Genomic DNA, 6,717 nt, shown 5'->3' on the forward strand with positions numbered 1-6,717 from the left:
GGAAGGCCCTCTATGAGGTGGATTGATTCAGTGACTGGGATAATTGGGATGGGAGTGTCAGAGACGGTGCAATTGGCACAGGACAGAGCGGAGTTTAGGGTTGTTGTACATAGGGTCGCTATGAGTCGCAGGCGACTCGACGGCACATAACAACACAACAACATGTTTATTATGGCTAAATTTAACTTTCATTTCTTTAATCCTTATTTTTAGCCCTTATTTATCCTTATTATGTTTCTTTCTGTTATAGAGCCTCTGATGTTAGCATGTTCTTTTTCTGTTTGCTGGAGATGTAGAGCTATGTAGTTTATTTTACTCTTTTTTTCTTTTCTTACATGCTTATCATAGCTTACTGCTACAAGCTTGCCTCTGAGGATTGCCTTTCTTGTATGCCAGAAGTTTTGAGACATGATATTTACATTCATTTTAAGGAGCTTTTAAATTTAATTTGTTATTTAGTAGTAATAAATGAAGAGTATTAGCATCCATGTGAGTGGTTTTTGTTCTTTATTTTTGTATTGTTTCATATTGTTAATTTCCAGTTTTATGACATTGTGGTTTCAGAAGATGCCCTATAGTGTTTTGATGGTTTTTAATTTGTTGAGGTTTGCTTTCTGTCCTAACATATGGTCAATTTTGGAGAATGTACCATGTACACTTGAAAAGAAAATAAGTTAAGATGCTTTTGGGTGGAGAACTTTGAGTACATCTATGAGGTAGAATTGGCTAATTGTATAGTTTAGCTTTTATGTGTCTTTGTTGAGTTTCTTTTTGTGGAGTTCCTTCATTTTTATTGTTTTACATACAATAATTTAGATACATTGTGTTGCATTCATGAGCATTTTGTTTTATACAATTTTTCATTTACACTGCATCATACAATCTTTCATTTAAATTATATTTTGTAAAATGAATTACTATTGGTTGGACATTTGGGCTATTTCCACGTTTTTGTGATGGTGAGTAATGGTGCTATGAACATTGGTATACAAATCTCTATTTTTGTTTCAGTTATTATTTCTTTGGGGTATATTCCTAGCCGTGGGATAGCTGGGTCATATGGTGTTTCTATGTTCAACCTTTTGAAGAAACATCAAATTACCTTCCAGAGTGGTTGTACCATTTTACAGTCTCACCAACAGTGTGTGAGTGTTGCAATTCTTCCACATCCTCTCCAACATTTATTACTTGCTGTCTTGTTCAACTTTGCAATTGCTATTTGGATTAGGTGGTATTTCAATGTGATTTTGACTTTAATCTCTCTTATTGCAAGTGATTTTGAGTATTTCTTCATGTGTCTTTTGGCTATCCAAATGTTTTCCATTATGAAAAATCTTTCTATGTATCTTGCCCATTTTGTAATTGGGTTATCAGTCTTATTGTGGTACATTCACACAATAGAATACTATGGACCACTCGAGAGCAATGATTTTGAAAAATGTTACAAACTTGGGAGAGACTGGAGAGCATTATGATGAACAAACTAACACAATTTCATAAGGATAAATACTGCATAAGACTATTATTATAAAACTAGGAGGATAATTAATAAAATGTGTATGGGAATCCAAGAGGGGAAGAGGTGGAAGTGGAGGAGTGTGTGTTGGGGGGGAGTAGTGAGGAAATAACAGGGTCACACAATTTGGTGGATGGAGGGTGTGGGTAAAGTAAATGGGAAAGATCTATCAGGAATTTAAAAAACAGGATAATAGTGGGTAAAATAAAATACTGATTAATTTCTTAAAACCCGATGTGTGGGAATGATGACATAAAACACTATATAAATGAAGAAATGTGTGAAACACAAGGTATATGACTTTTATGTGAAAACAAGTATAAAATAAAAATTTAAAAAGCAACAAAAATTAATTATTCATATTATTACCCCTTCTTTTAAAAAATATTTTTAATCATTTTTTATTAATTTTCATGAACATTTACAGAGACTTTGGATTTCCATTCATTCATTGTTGCATTTTTCTCTCTGCCTACGCCTCCACTCCCCCAGTACACTCTTCTCTTTGAAAAGTAAAGATAAGTTCCCCCATTGTTTTACAATCCCTCCCCCTACGTCCACTCCACTATGCAGCTTTTGTTCTGAACGCCTGTCATGACGATAATACCTAATCACATATCACTTTTAAACAGTTTTCTCCCTCATCTGTTTCAATGCAGTATCCATTATTTATCATATCTTTCTCAATCTTCCCCCAAATCCAATGTCAGTCAGTCCGGTTTTACAACAGTGGCACTATGCAGTATTTGTCCCTTTGTGACTGAGATATTTCACTCAGCGTAATGTCCTCCAGGGTCACCCATTTTGAATAACATTTCGTTAGTTCCTTGTTTTTGAATGCAGCTTCTCTATCCATTCGTTTGTTGATGGGCACTTAGGTTGTTTCCAACTCCTTGCTCTTGTGAACAAAGCCACGATAAACATGGGTGTGCATAAATCTGCCTGAGTGGCAGTTATTGTCTCTTTGGGGTATGTTCCTAGTAGTGGAATTGCTGGGTCAAATGGTACTTCTACTTGCAACTTTTTAAGAAAGCATCACACCACATTCCACAGTGGTTGCATCATTTTACACTTTTATAAATATTTCACTGTATTTAGTTAACTATTGTTAACATAATATAGTTAACAATTGTGAATAAAACAATAAAATAGTAAACCAGTTGCTGTTGAGTTGACTGAATCATTTTAAGTCATGTATTTTAGAGTAGAACTGCTTTCTACAAGGATTTAAAGTCCAGGACTGTCAGATGCAGTTCATCAGGGAAGTGTTTCTATTGAAACTCAATACAATATGGCTTTAACGTACTGGAAAGTCAAGTGAATGGGAATTACCAAGGCTCTGAATTATGGTATGGATACCGTCAAATTGGAGAAAAACCATATTTTTTCATATATTTTGTACATATTTTATGTAGCTGGTTGATTAAAAGAAGTACAAATTGAACAAAAATACATCATTGTATGAAAAAGCATGGGTATGTTGCTAATGCAAAAGGTTGGATGGTTTTGAAATTTTTATTTTCTGTGTCTTATTAGTTCACAAAACAAAGCCTTAAAATATGCCATTTTACACTTCCACCAACAGTGAATAAAGGTTCCAGTTTCTCCACAATCTCGCCAGCATTTGTTGCTTGCTCTTCTGTTAAATTTTGCTATTCTTACTGGGGCAAGATGATAGTTCACAGTTGTTTAGATTTGCATCTCTCTTAGAGCTAGGGATTTTGAAGATTTCTTCATGTGGTTATTGGCCATCTGAATGTCTTAAGTGTCTGTTCATATCCTGTGCCCATTTTTCAATTGGATTGTTTACCTTTCTCTTGTTGTGGTGTTCAAGTATTTTATAAATTCTAGATAAAAGTCCCTTATCTGACATGGCATTACCAAATACATTTTCCCAGTCTATGGCTTCCGTTTTTATCCTGTTGGAGAAGTTTTTGGATGTGCATAGGGATTTGATTCTTAGAAGGTCCCATTCATCTATTTTATCTTCTTCTGGTTGTAGATCTTTCAGTATACTTGGAAGACTGTTTATGCTGTGAATTAGGACTACTAGAGTTCTTTCAAGCTTTTCTTTAATAAGTTTATAGTCTTTGATTTTAGTCCTAGGTCCATCAGTCACCTAGAGTTTAGTTTTGTGTATGGGGTGAGGTGTGGATATTGCTTGAATCTTCTGCAGAAAGTTTTCCAATTTTGCCAACACCATTTGTTAAAATGCCTCTCGTTTCCCCACTTAAGTTATTTCATCTCCTTGTAAAAAAAATCAGTTGACCATAGGTAGATGGGCTGATTTCTGGGTTCTCAATTCTATTTCATTGATCTATGTGTCTGTCATTGTACCGGTACCACACTGTCTTAACCCCCATGGCAGTGTAGTAGAATTTGAAATCAGGGCGTGAGATGAAAAGAGTGCTTTGCTTATTCAGGGCTTTTTTCAATTCCAAATGAAACTGGAGACTGTCTTTTCCATCTCGTTGAAGAATGAGATTGTTATTTGTAGTGGGATCGCATTGAATATATACACTGCCTTTGGTAGTATGGTCATTTTCACTATCTTGAGTCTTCCTATCCATGAGCAAGGGATATTCTTCCACTTCTTCAGGTCTCTTTTTGTTTCTTGCAGTATTGTTTTGTAATTTTCTTTAGAAAATTCCTTTAAGCCTCTGGTTAAATTTACTCCCAAATATTTAATATTGTGATTCTTGTGAAGGGTATTATTTTTCTTAGTTCTGGCTCTGTATTCTCTTTTTCACTATAGAAAAATCCAACTGATTTTTGTATGTTGATCTTGTATCCTGCTACTTTGCTGAATTGGTCAACTATGTTCAATAGTTTTCTCGTTGAGTCTTTAGGTTTTTCTAGATATACTATCATATCATCTGTATATGGAGATAACTTTACCTCCTCTTTGTCAATTTGCATACCTCTTATTTCCTTCTCTTGTGTTATTGCTATCACTAAGACTTCCAATACAATATTGAGTAAGAGAAGTGAGAGTGGGCATGCTTGCCTAGTTCTTGTTCTTAAAGGGAATGCCTTTAAACTCTCTCCATTGAGAAAAATGTTGGCTCTTGGGTTTGCATAAATACTTTTTACTATGTTGAAGAAATTCCCCTGTAATTCTATTTGGTTGAGTGTTTTAATCAGTAAAGGGTGTTGGATTTTGTCAAAGGCCTTTTCTGCATCAATTGATAGGATCATGTTGTTCTGGTAATTTGCTTTGTTAATGTGATGAATTACATTTATCATTTTCCTTATGTTGAACCATCCTTGCATACCTGTTATGAATCCCACTTGGTCATAGTGAATTATTCCTTTGATGTATCTTTGAATTCTATTGGCCAGTATTTTATTCAGGATTTTTGCATCTATGTTCGTAAGAGATATTGGCCCATAGTTTTCTATTTTGGTGATGTCCTTTCCTGGCTTTGGTATCATGTTTGCTTCATAGAATAAATCTGTGAGAATTCTATCTTTCTCTCTTTCCTGAAATAGTTTATGTAGAGTTGGTGACAGTTCTTCTCTGAATGTTTGACAAAATTAACTTGTAAAACCATCTGGTCCAGGGCTTTTTTTAGTTGGAAGATGTTGTATTGCCTTTTCAATTTCTTCTTTTGTAATGGGTCTTTCAGTTTAGGTAGGTTGTGTATTTCTAAGTATTTGTCCATTATCTCTAGGTTTTCATATTTGTTTGAGTATAGTTTTTTGTAATACTCTAACGTTAACTTTTTAAATTTTAGTTGGTACTGTTTTGATGTTTCCTGATCTATCTCATTCGGATTATTTGTGTCTTCTTTTCTTTTGTGAGTTTTGCCAGTGGTTTATCGATTTTATTGACCTTTTCAAAGAACCAACTCCTAGTTTTGTTGATAGTTTCAGTTGTTTTTTGGTTTTCTATTTCATTCATTTCTACTCTAACTTTTATAATTTTAGTTTTTTAGGGGGTGTCAGGTTTTCTTGCTGTTCTTTTTCAATTTGCTGGAGATGTTGAGTTAGACAGCCAATGGTCAATTTTTCCTGCCTTTTGATGTATTTGCTTATTGCTATAAATTGACCTCTGATTACTGCTTTGGCTGTTTTCCAGAGGTTTTGGTAGGTGGTGTTTTCATTGTCATTTGTTTCAAGAAACTTTTAAATTTAATTTTTTATTTCTTCTAGTACCCAGTCATGTTCAAGCAAGGTGTTGTTCAGCTTCCAAATGTATGTTTTTTTCTCCTTTATCTCCTTATTATTAATTTCTAGTTCAGTAGCACTATGATCTGAAAAGATGCTTTTTATTATTTCTATGTTTTTTAATCTATTGATGCTTGTGTTGTGACCTAGAATGTGATCCACTCTGGAGAACGTTCCAGGAACATTGGAGAAGAAGGTATACTGTGCTTTTGGGGGATGCAGTGGCCTATAAATATCTATGAGGTCAAGTTGGTTTATTGTGTGATTTAATTCTTCAGTATCTTTGGTGTGTTTCTTTCTGGTAGTTCTATCTTTTCTTGAGAGGGATGTATTGAAGTCTCCAAGTACTCTAGTAGTGTTGTCTATTTCCTTATTCAGTTTTGTTAATGTTTGTTTTATTTATTTTGCAGGTCTTTGATTTGGTGCATAATATTTGTTATTTTTCTGTCCTCTTGTTCTATTGACCTTTTCAGCATTATGTGGTGACCTTCCTTGACCTTTGTGATGGTTTTTATATTGACATTTATTTTATCAGATATTAATATGGCTACTCCTGCTTTTTTCTGGTTGTCATTTGCTTGGTATATTTTTCCCCACCCTTTTTTTAGTCTGTCTTTATTTTCATTTTTCAGGTGTGTCTCTTTTAAACAACATATCTATTGATTTGGATTCTTTTTCTCTTCAGTGGTGCAGTTAAACAATTCACATTCAGTGTGATTATTAAGAGGCAAGGTTTTATTGCTATTACTGTGTTCTTTTTGGTGTTGTTGCTAGTTACTTTGGTCCATGCTGCTTTCTGCGGTATCTCTGTTAGAAGTACATCTCTGAGTCTTTCCTGCAATGCTGGTCTTGTTTTTACAAACTCTCTTAGGTTTTGCTTTTCTGGGAATATCTTGATCTGTCCTTCATATTTGATGGATAATTTTGCTGGGTACAGTATTCTTAGTTGACAGTTGTGTTCTTTGAGTGTTTGCTATATGTCCTTCCATTCCCTTCTTGCCTGCATGGTTTCTGCTGAGAAATCAGTACTT

Source organism: Elephantulus edwardii, unplaced genomic scaffold (genome assembly GCF_000299155.1).
Source record: "Elephantulus edwardii isolate Elephantulus edwardi_28Jun2011 unplaced genomic scaffold, EleEdw1.0 scaffold00423, whole genome shotgun sequence".
NCBI lineage: Eukaryota > Metazoa > Chordata > Mammalia > Macroscelidea > Macroscelididae > Elephantulus > Elephantulus edwardii.